Source organism: Pseudopodoces humilis, chromosome 5 (genome assembly GCF_049639895.1).
Source record: "Pseudopodoces humilis isolate 2021_Gansu_Grassland_sample_001 chromosome 5, ASM4963989v1, whole genome shotgun sequence".
NCBI classification, from domain to species: Eukaryota; Metazoa; Chordata; class Aves; order Passeriformes; family Paridae; genus Pseudopodoces; species Pseudopodoces humilis.
This window is the reverse complement of record NC_142204.1, coordinates 28,781,016-28,793,062: the sequence shown is the minus strand read 5'-3', so window position 1 is coordinate 28,793,062 and position 12,047 is coordinate 28,781,016. Positions and strand designations below refer to the sequence as shown.

The 12,047-nt window shown below is 40.1% G+C and overlaps 1 protein-coding gene across 3 annotated transcripts in view; it reads right to left on the bottom strand.

Annotated features, from left to right (window-relative positions):
- Positions 1-10,891, bottom strand: part of CDK17 (cyclin dependent kinase 17) — a 91,042-nt gene extending 80,151 nt beyond the window's left edge. Inside the window, exon 1 of one of the 3 annotated variants that reach the window (XM_014248944.2) lies at positions 10,568-10,891. The gene's annotated coding sequence lies outside the window, so the exon portion shown is untranslated. Of the gene's footprint in view, positions 1-9,837; positions 10,058-10,567 lie in introns of those variants that run through there. The other 2 variants (XM_005519444.3, XM_088054850.1) reach the window with 2 other exon arrangements.
- Positions 10,892-12,047: the final 1,156 nt, after the last annotated feature.

The window sequence follows — 12,047 nt, the reverse complement described above, 5'->3', positions numbered from 1 at the left end:
TTATGATCACAGAGAGGCAAACATTCATAAACTAGAACGTAGCACAAACAACACAGCAAAACACCACAAAAACCCTTGGAAGAATATTAATCCATGCAGTTTTCTTTATCCCTTTCGAACCTTTGAACACAAGAAAAAAAAAAAAAATCTATTACATCACAAGGATCCACTAACAGTTAAATATATTACCTTTGGGGAGTGGCGCTTCTCATAAAAGTGACTATACAGAAAAGGAATTTTCTCTGTCAACAATTTTACTTCCTGTGCTTTATCAGACGTTTCAGGCTTTTTTCCTTCTTCAGTGACAAAGACCTTTGTGGGGGGGTGGGTTTAACAACCTACTATTGGAAGCCTTGCATATAAAATGTAGTTAGGAGAAAACATTCCCTATATAGGACAGTTAATAGGGCTGTCTTCCAAGTCTGTGTTTCAGATATGGCTGGAAGCAGTGAGGTTACATACTATGTTAGCTTGGTATGAGATATGACTGGAAAAGGCCCCATGCAATTAACTACATTGAGACATAAAGCATTATAGTAGATTAAATAATCCAGGTTAGATTCACTTACATTGGTATAAACAGACTGAGAGCAAGATAACATCTAGCCATAGAAACAGGAAAAGCTAGGCCATTCTTTTAGTATAAAGGTGGCTTAGCAGTATTTTATAGGTACACTGTCTTTGCTTCTCCTGCAATTTTTTCTTAGAAATATTTACTAGAGTCTATGCCACTAGGTTTTCAGATGCTGTCAGGATATTATGGGTATAAATGGGTATAAATGTTAATTTATATTAATGTGTCTGTGCAGACAACTCCACTAAGGCTGATTTTCAAAGCATCCTCAGCACCTATAACCTTAAAATCAGCATCTTAAAGAAGTCTCAAATTAAACAACCCAAAATTGGCATAATCCACCCCTACATACTTTTTTAGCTAGTGATGCACTACTTTTCATGAGAACTGACCAATACCACTACACAAAACCCGTTGCAGTTATATTTTGAAATATCTTCAACAATTTATCTAACTAGCATAGTTTGGTTGGCAAACAATGTCAACCAACCCAAGGAAATCATTCTCAAAATTTAAGTAGAAGAGAGATTTCACATCCTATCTTTCAAGTAAAAACACAAAACAAACAACGAACTCTGAACTAAAATACAATTCCAGTTACCAAAAGCAGATATGACAATCCAATCATGTAGATATGTAAATTCACCATTAACTTAATGAAGTATAACCTCATTAAAAAGTCAAGAATGAACATCACCTGCAGGTGTAAGATATGCTCAAATCTTCACTTGTCTTACTTCATCACAGAGCACATATATTCAAAGACCAAAATTCTTCTACTACAAAAAACCAGATCATTTTTATTTGTCCTTGTAATCCTAGTTTCTGAAATTGCCAGAAGACACAACATGGACACAGTTCTTCAGGAACCTATTTCAATATTAAAATATACTATCACTACTACTCACATGACTAGAATTTTAAAATGCTAAATACTCACAAGCAGGAGTGATGAATAAAGAAAAATATGCATGTTTCATTGCTTACATATTGAAAGACCAAAATGCATAAATGGGGGAGGTGGAAGGGAGTGGGAATTGACACTCATCATCTTTAGGCACCTGAGGCACTTAAGAGAAAATTTCACAGCAGTGCTGGAGACACTTTACAGTTTCCCAACACCAGTAAGGAAATGCTTGCCTCCATCCCCCAGCCAGTCTCTCTCTTCCTTCTTCACCATCAACTTTGTAATGCAGACAGGTGTGCAAATCTTCTCAGTTTACTGATGCAACAGAAATTATTTGGAAATAAGTGCTTAATTCAACTCCAAGTGTAATGCTGTAATACAAGAACAATGGTTCTCATGGGCTCCCTCCATGGTAAATGTGGAAAGAGAGGTGGATCTGTAAAAAGATCTTTGAATTACCCTCTGAACTTATTTCTCTCCACTGGTTACAGATACATGCATTTTAAAAATAAGGCACAATGCACATCAGTCAATCTGGCATAATTCATATTTTAGATGTGAATAATTTATTTACTGAAATAAATTTCAGGTTTTATCTACCCGCTGCTAGAAACAGATGATTAAGAAGAACATAGGTATTTTGTTAGATGCAGCTACAGGTGAAAATGAACACTGGCTATCTATCCATGCCCAAATTAACTTTTAACAGTGAGAAACAACTAATGACTTAAATCCTTCAACTAATGTCTACTTCTTCCACTACCAGAAATATTCACAAATACCAGGAAGCCAAAACTCCTATTATGTAAGACCACCACAAACAATATAAAAAAAGGAAAAAGTCCCTTTAAAGAAAGCAAGTTCAGAACACTTGATTATGAGCACTGAACATTTTATATTTTAGACACAAAGCATACTCTAACACATTTTAAAATACTAAGTATTAGTAACTAAGCTGACTAACAAAGCATATCAAATCCATATCTTCAGAGTTCATAATCTGCTTTGTATTGCTTCTAAAATACTAAAATTGCATACTTCAAGAAAAAAGGCATATAACTACTGAAGAAACTAATTACTATACACCATTATGTTGTTTCTCTTGTGCAGCCCACAAGGGGAAAAAAAAAAAAAAAAAGACTATGCTTAATAACCAAAGGCCACCTTCTGACTAAATACTTTTTAAACTGTTTCTTGGCTTATGGATGAAACGTTTTTGGTTTTGAGAATTGTACTGAGATGTATCAGAAACAAGCATCCAAAAGACATTTAGGTTAACTGTATTTCCTGATAAACAACCCAGAATTAAGAGCAGCAGGTTTAAAAATACTGTGACTTGTGCAAATGGGAACACTGTTAAGCTGTTTATCTTGTTTAATCCCGAAGGTAAATAGCGTAAGCTTCAAAATATTTTCCTTCTTTGCCATAACCTACTGAATCACATTTACAAAGGTAATGAAACATTATAGAAAATGTTACATTTTTGGAATGGCCTCTGAAATTGCTTTACCTGAGTATCATACAGGTCATTATTGTCAATACCACTGTGTCTGTAAATTTCACTGATTTAAATCCAAACTGTGACTTCAGTGATGCCAATGATCTTGTCTCTCCCGAGGTGATGCATTCTTCAGAAACAAAACAAGAATCCTGCACAACTCCACTACTAGGCCCATTTTAAAACATGAACACTACAGTTAAGTCATTTTTTTATTGTGGCATCTTCCAAATATTTTCAAACTCCTATTGTAGTTAATTTTCAGGTTATTTAGTTCAGTTTTTTAAATATTATTTGCAAGAAATAAAATGTAATTTTTAGTTTCCTTAGACGTCTTTTGTCCAACACTAATGATATCCACACCAGAAATCCTATTTAATTTCATAACTCTCACCTCAAACACCTACCTATATTAAAAATTAAGAATCTATTTTACAAGATATATCAGTAATTATTTCCACACTGTGCCTTCTTACCCAGTACCAAAGTAGGTTTCTGAGCTGCTGTTTTACACATCATTTTTAAGACTTTAATGCAGCATATATGATTGATATATTTAGCAGCTGAGCACCTCCTTTCCTCTCTGTACACAGGAAGTTTCCCCTCCCATCTGCTCAGGATATTTAAAAAAATAAAGCATTACAAACTGCTGTTTTTCCATCGATACTGCAGAAAGTGACTGTTATTTACCTGTAAACATGGAAGTACAGTTGAACCCAAACACACAATGCAACCTGCACAGGCTCTCTGACAGAGTCATAAGACACCTGCTGGTACAAGGGCAGGAATGTGGGGATGGGAGCAGCCGCCAGCAAAGGGAAAATCACTGCAGCTTTGAGTGATAGCACCAGAGTTATGCCAGGTTCAACTCTTCTGTGGAGCAACCAAGTTATTCACAGGCCACATCAGCCCAAGCTTTGTCTCTCATAGTCATATAGGAAGTCTTTAGTTTTATATTTGGGTTTCAGGCACACATAAATAAGGTGAATTATGAAACAGACACATGCTTTACAAGCAGACGCTTGAACCATTTAGTACGGTATTTATGACACAGCTCTAAGGCTGAATAGCGCCTAAGCAGGCAACAAGCCCCCCTGCACACGTAGGTACTCCACTGCTGCTTATGACAACCAGGTCCTGACAAAGAGAAAGGACAGGGGAAGATGCACTGAGAATAAACTAATGACAGACTGAAAAAATACCTTTTCATTTTCCCCAGTTAAATGCATTTACAGCCACATCTTTTTTGGCCTACAGAGAATATTTATGAACTCTACATTGAAAACTCAACTTCATTTCAAGACATACAGAAAACTGATGGAAATAAAAAATGTAATCTATTATTTCATAACTGTTTTTCATCCTCCTGTGTACTAATTATATTATTGATTACTATATTTTCAAAGTAAAAGTTCTCCCTAAACCCCACAAACTGAATGCAGATCAACACTTAGTATCTGTTCTGTATTATACATGAGAAACCATTCCAAACCTTTACAGAAAAAATACCCAAACTAAAAGCTAATATTAATAACTGTGTATATTTGATTTAGTTGCCAAATATAAATAATTTATTTTAAAAGTTACTACACTGTATCCAGTCTTTTAAAGCCTGATATAAAATACCGCATAAAATAAACAAACAGGAAGCTGCCATTTTCCCAAGCATCCACCCTGTGCTAATGACCTCTTCTTCACAATCTATGATTTTCCCAATTTTCTGGAGCTACAGAAATAATGGGCAATTTTCACTGACTTTCACTTCATTAGTAGCAATACCCAACAGCTGATACCCAACAGCTGACACTGAGCAGGTTTCCCAGGGCTTCCTCACCAACGTACTTTGACGATGAGGAGCCCTCATCACATGCAGTTATGTAACAGCCACTATTTATAGGTAACCACTTGATTCACATTATCCACTGGGTTTTAAACCATTTCGTACATTGTCACTTGATCTATCATTTTAGTTCCATAATCAAAATGCCACGTAAGAACCAAGTACAAAGTTTCAGTGACGCCTCTCTGCAATATCAACAACATACCACATGAAGTATTTAATCTTATCAAGAGAACCAGACGTTAGTTTCACAAGATTGGTCTTCTATAAATATATGCTGAGCAACAGTTGTTTTCTTTGCTTCATCTCCCACTCTGTCAATATCCATTACTATGCATATAACTAACTCCTAAAACCACTGGATGAAACCTTAGTTGTGCTAAAATCACATAATTTATGAGTGTTCTTAGACATACTGAGATATATGACCAGCATTTCCACTCCAGAAAGTGCCCTACCAACTTGTACAATTCTTACCTCACAACTTCAATGACAGCTGTTTAACACCTTCAGGTTCTCTTAAGAAATGCCTCAGAGAACCACATACGACTATCAGCTGGTTTACTTATGAATATAGCAGTTTTTCATCAACATCAACCTATTCTAAGAACATCAAATGCTTACATTTTATTCAGTTTTTCTAACGGGCTAATGGCTTTCTTAGAATACAATTTCATCCTAAAATACACTTAATTGTAATAACATGGGCTTTCGTCATCACAGACATTTGGCCTTTCTTATGAATCATATTAATTGATCTCAGTGTCAATTTCTTAAATTTTTGTAAACCAGCTTCTTTACGTTTTTCATAAACTAACCTACAGACCATAGCTTTTTAATCCAAACACTCTTCTTTCAATTAAAAGACAATGGTTTTGTTGATGAAATATTTGAAAATATTCTTTGGTAATTCTTAGTAATCCATATTTTGCAAAAATGTTTACTTCAGCAAAGACCAATTAACTGTAAACCTCACAAAATGTTAATTTCAATGACTGCTGAATAAAGATGCCTTGCACACACCTGAACAACAGCCAAACAAAGATACTTACATATCATCAGATAAGAACAGGAAGTCAGAAATACTTGGGAAAATACATTTCTGAAAGACTATACAGGTTATGACAGTTGACTATGATATTATTGTCTCACTACAGCTACATGCCTGCAAAATGCTCTAATTCAGCAAGCAGAGAAGAGAATGTCATGATTCTGACAACTTTAACAGAAACTGAAAGCATCCAAGTATCCTTAGTGAAGCTGACTACATGCAGATGTTAAAAATCAGAAACTGTTGTGAAACTCTACCGAACCTTTAAAAACAACAGCAGTCAGAGAAGGGAGTGCAATTACAAGGTATAGATAATAATTAAATGAAATTTGATTAGAGGGCACAGATTAACATTCACTTATACAAAATACCTAAGAAGTTCAATTTAAAATCAAAGATAGGCAAGAACTGTAGCTAGGAGTGCATGTGAAAGACACGTCATTTCTTTGTTCTGCTGTAATAACACAGCCCTGATCATCACTATATATGCAAAACTAGTTATTCCAGAGAAGATAAATAAAAAAAACCAAAAAGCTCATAACCAAAACATGAGATACAACTGTTCTTCAGCTTACTGTATTTTTAACATGTTACTGAAATAAGGGAGCAGAAAATTGTCCTGAAATTAAGAGAAACCTTTTACTGTTTAGTTAAAAATGTTATAAAGTTGGTACTTTTCGGTCTTCTTAAAATCATTTTCCATAATTCTGTCTTACTGCCTGAAAAATTAAAATGTGACTCCACAGCTTTTTCTTCTGCTGCTGCATTAACAATGCTGCTCTATCATATTTCTTTTTTTTCCAACATTCGTGCTTAGGCATAGCACTCCTGATAAACTGATGTTTCCTAGTGAATGAGATTTCTAATCCTTTAAAAGCAAGCACTATACCACAAAAGCCCAAATATGCCAGTAAAGGACTGTTAGAACAACTCCCAGTATCAATGTGCCTATGGTATCTCATAACACAGCCAGGTATAGGGTATAATGATCTCCAAGGATGTGGCTAAAGCCTTACTATCCAAGGACTGATGTATCAAAAGCTGGTCCAATGCAAATTACCTGATTTATGCACCCATTATGGTCATTGCTCTCCATATAACAGCATCACAGAACTAAAGAAGTCCTTTTTTGTTTTTTCCCCTTTCCCAATGTTCTTCTGCTCCCAGTTGGCAAATCAGCTCAAGTACAGATCTTGTTTATTCCTTGTGACTATCGGTGGTTTAAACTACTGTTTGTACACGTTCTAATTAGCCAGCTCTACTAAACTCTTGACAGTTGACATCACTGCTAAAGGAAGTTCAAGAAACCAACAACTCTGGAAGAATTGCCAATCCATCAGGTTAGCAAAGAATGAGTATCTATGAATTTGTACTCAATACAGAATTATAAAAAGTCATTTTTCCAACAAGCATTAACATTCATTCTTCTTCAGATAAAAATTGTCAAAAGTGCATCATGACTCTTCACAAAATACACAGGAAAAAAACGCAAACATCCCACACCACTAGTGGGTGTTCCTGGAGAAAGCCCTATTTCATGAGGAAAAACATTACCAGGGCCCAAAAGGAACAGGATATAAAATATTCAGAGAATTTTAAAAGCCCCCTAGGCCTAGACTTATTTTTTAAAAGCAAATTATTGTCTAGTGATTAAAATATGTAAATATAAAATGCTTTATGTAAATATAAAATGCTTTTACCTCTATCATCCAAGTTGCTACATCAGTATGTGAACAAGCACAAAAAAACCCCAATTCCCAGTTCTTACATTCAGAAGGCAAAAGCCATTGCTATAATTATGTGCATCGCAAAATAAGGCAGTGATTGCTAACAATATGCTGGTTTAGTTTGTTCTTTAGATGTGAACCATAACTCTCAAGTAAACATTTGGCATTTTAAAAGCATTTTTACATGCTAAAGTTGTAGTGTATTATATAAAATTCCAAACTGACACTGATTACAGTGGTGTCCAGCTGCCTTAATAGCTATACAATGCTTGCTGCAGAAATAAAATGAGAATAAGCATTAGAAGGCATGCAGCTAAAAAGTTAAAATATCTGTAACTTAAGAACTATAAGCAACATTTAGTAAGTTTAAGCTAGAAAAGCTTTATAATTACTGAGCTTGATTTTAGACATGATCTTGTCCATTTTCACATCATACCATATAAATGCATTCAATAAATAAACAACTAGTATACACAACTTTTTAAAATACAGCTCATTAGCTTTCTTGGACAAAAAATAGAAACTGATTTGTACATGGAATATCAACAGCTTCCACTTAACATGAAAAGGGGGTCATGAGCAAACTCATGGAAAGATTTTAATGCAGACTCTTCACTGAACCATATTTCAACAAAGCCTTTCCCAACTGCACTTTTTAGGTGCAATTACACAAATATACTGCTGGACATAAACTTATTAAGATGAATAAAACACGATTTTTTTTTTTTCCCTAGCAGCAGGTAGTCATTTAAGAAATTACAATATTACAGTATGTTACTATGCCAGTCAAGAAATTCTGCATAGTCTTACTGTAAGAGCTCAACATCATAACAGTAACACATGCAGACTGAGCATCTTAACATCCCTGTCATAAGCTATACCATATTTACACACTGCAGTCAGTGTTAGGCAGAAATTGAAGCCAGAGCTATTCAGGAGAAATACACATCCATGATCTGTTTCTCAATTTAAATTATATTTGCAATTATAAATTAGGTATTTCACTACACGCTAGTGGCATTTTACATATTAAAAAGATCAATTAATGCACTACATTCTTAGCCAAGCTTAAAATAAATGACTCCCCACATTCAAACTATAATTTGCTTCAGACAACATGGGCTTTAATTTGCAAACTCTTCAGTACGGATGTAGGCAGAAGCCACCTCATGATTTGTGTAGAGCTCCATCCTGGGTAAACACAGGGCTACACAGCACAATATGCAAATAAAAGGTATGAACCTCATTGTGATATTCTTCCCGAAGATTTTTTTAAGTCAGACTCATTATTGTCAAAACAGTATTTAAATAACGCCAGCAAAAAACCCCAATGCTTTCATCTTTCCAATTTAAGTGGTCCTTTTAATGCCAAGTTAACATTATAATGGCTTATCTATGTTGGAGAATTGAATTCAGTTTGTTCTTTCAAGCACAAACAATTTTAAAGGAAAAACTGCACCACGTATTCAAACATCTGATTTTATGTTTTCATATCTGTTACTTCTACATTAATTATTCAAAACAAGCCTCTCTCATGTCACTTACTGAAGTGCAGATGTAAATAACAAGAGCTGTGTGTGAATATACAGAATTCTTACAACAAAGCAATATGGCAATTTCTTTTACATCTTAAGCATATAAAATACCAGATCACCTACTTCCTGTTCTTTCCAATTCTAATAAGAAAAACAAATCTGAATTTATCTAATTTCATAAATGAGTCTAATTTCATAAATGTTTTCTTCTGCCCCCCACCATCTTCCTAGTATTTAACCTTTGGTGATATCGTTTCCAGTTCAATTAATACAATAAAAAAGCAGAGGGGAGAGAAGCAATGGGAGAACGCCAAACCAGGCTTGCTCTTGTATCTATACCGTGATACCTACAAGAACGCTGTTATTGATCGGTTAAAATTACAAAAGAACAGAAACTATTCACCATAATTAAAAAAAAAAAAAAAAAGGAAATGGATGCTTTTCAAATTACTGAGTTTGGATTATAAATCAACCCCGTTTTGCTCGTAAAACCCGTAACACTGTTAACAACCATCAGCAAAGTGCCAAAGACAGCAATGACTTTAAAACAACCAGAGCCAGCTACCAAAATTGTTGCAGGAGAGACAAAGGGGATCAAGGTCAGCATTCTTCTAACGCAAGAGCTAATCCACTCATATGAACACGGTACTGGCACGGGTGGGCGTAATAAATTTGAACAGAAATATAAAATACACATGATCCCACCTGATTTCCACCGTCCTTTCGAGAGAACCATTTTGCTCTACTGATCTCAAGCCATTACACATCTGAGCGAGGAAGGAGAGGGAGGAGTTCACAGAAGTTCAGGGTCAGACAATGTTCACGTATCCTGTCAGCTTCTAACTCAAAGCTCAGAGCAGAAGTACTCTTATGCCACGCACTGAAACCTACATATTTTGGGTGTGCGTGTGGGGGGAGACCTGCAATAGGAGCGATGTGTCATACGTGCGGAGGCTGCGAGGAGAAGAGCTGTCAGGAGAACGCTGCCTCGCTTGAAGAGGAGGAGGCGGTGGGGAAAGGACGGTGACGAACACAGGATCACCAAAAAATCCGGCAGTGCTCAGGGGCTGCCATCCCCGGCTCACCCTTCCCTTCGCTCGGCTCCCCTCGCGGAGGGCTCAGCCTCCCGGAGCTGCTCCCTACCCCCCGCGGAGCCGCTCCCAGCCGCCACCGGCAGCGGAAATCCCCCGCAGCCCGGCCCGACCCTGCCCGGGGGCGCCGAGCGGCGCTCCCCGCGCCCGGAGCTCCCCGGGCAGCCCCCGGCCCCCTCGCGGGGCGCTCTCCCACGACCACCATCACTTCCACCCTACTCCGGGGCCGCGCTGTCGCCTCACCCCCCGCGACGTCCCACGCTCCGAGAGGCCGAGAGCCAACACCCCTTCGCGAGCCGGACCCGCACCCCTGGGCCGGGAGACAATGAGCAGCCACAACTCACCAGCAGCGCCGGAGCTTCGCGGGTCCGGGGGCGGTTCCTTTGCCCCTTCTCCTTCCCCTTCTCCTCCGCCTAGGAGCGGTATCCGGCCGCCGGGAGCCGAACCCCTCCTCCTCTCGCCGCCCGAGAGCCTTCGAGTCCGCCGGACCGCCGGCCGCGCTCCCTCCCCGAGGAAAGTCACTTTATTCCCCGCTCCAACATGGCTGCTCCCCCCGCCGCCGCCGCCGCCGCAGCAGCAGCTTTCTCCCCGCCGCGGCTCCCCGCCGCCGCCTCCGGAGAGCGGCCGCAGGCCGTGCTCGGGAACCGCCCGGCCGGCCGCTGGCGGTGCCGAGAGCGTCAGCCGAGCCGGGCCGCGGGGGTGTGCGAGGAAGGGGCGAGCCGAGGCGAGCCGGGCTGGGCTGCGCGTCCCCGCTGCGGGCTGACGCCTCCGCCCGCTCGCACTGAGCCAGCCCCGCCGGCTCCGGGCGCAGGAGGGGCCGCGGGGACGCCCGTGCGCCGGCGACACCTGGCGGCCGAGGCGGCCCCGGCTGAGCTGGCGGCTGCGCGGGGAGCGGGGGGGGTCAGGGCGGAGCGCGGGGAATGCCCCGGGCGGCGGCGCGGCGAGCGGGGGCTGCCGCAGCGCTTTTCTGGGCCGCCCTTCCCGCTGCGGGGGAGCCCGGCCGCGCCGGGCCGAGTGGGGCGCTGCTGCCGCTCCTCAGCGGCCCTGCGGGGCCGCCGCCTCCCGCGGCAGGAAGTGGGTCTCATCGGCAGAGGCTCCCGGGAAGGCGCCCCGAGGCCCTGCGTGCTGCTGGCCATCCGAGGGGTCTCCCCGAACCGTTTCGTGTAGGGCAGGGTAGAAAAGGAGCGTTTGCTCGCTTCGTTTTTACCGGTTCCTTGGCAGCGTTTCCTCTTGGGTTTGCAGGGTGATTTAGCTCATCTCTGAGGCATCTTCCTGCTCCCCCTTCCTACGGCTGGCACATTAGTAGCCGAAGTTAAGGGAAGCCGGGTGTCTCTTTAGACTAATTTCTAATTCATGTTTTCCGTATTTATTCTTGTGGTATTTTCTTTCCTTTGTCTCCTGCATTCACGATTCCCGTACCATCCCCCTTGTCCTCCTTGTGATTGCTCTGACTGCGCCAACCGTGCTGCCTTTCTGCAGCTTAGAATATTTTTCCCGTCAAAGTGATCTAGTCTGTATTTTCTCATTTCTCAGCCGTTTCCAGCCCTAAATTTCTTAAGCTTTGTGTATAACTGAACGAGACCTAGAAGGTGAAAGCTAGTCTTAAGAGCCAGCTGCTCTGTACTATCTTTTATTCACATTTCCATCTCACAAAGAGCAAGATCTGTCAGGAAGGCCAAATCTCAACTGGTTTTAGTGACATGCTTTTGAACTTAAAGTACCAGGATACAGGTACACTTGGACCAGAATTTGGAAAATGTTTGTTGTTTTTTTTTTCCTTTTGGACATCTGCTAATTCTTGCTGCCTACCTGCTCCCTTGCTTT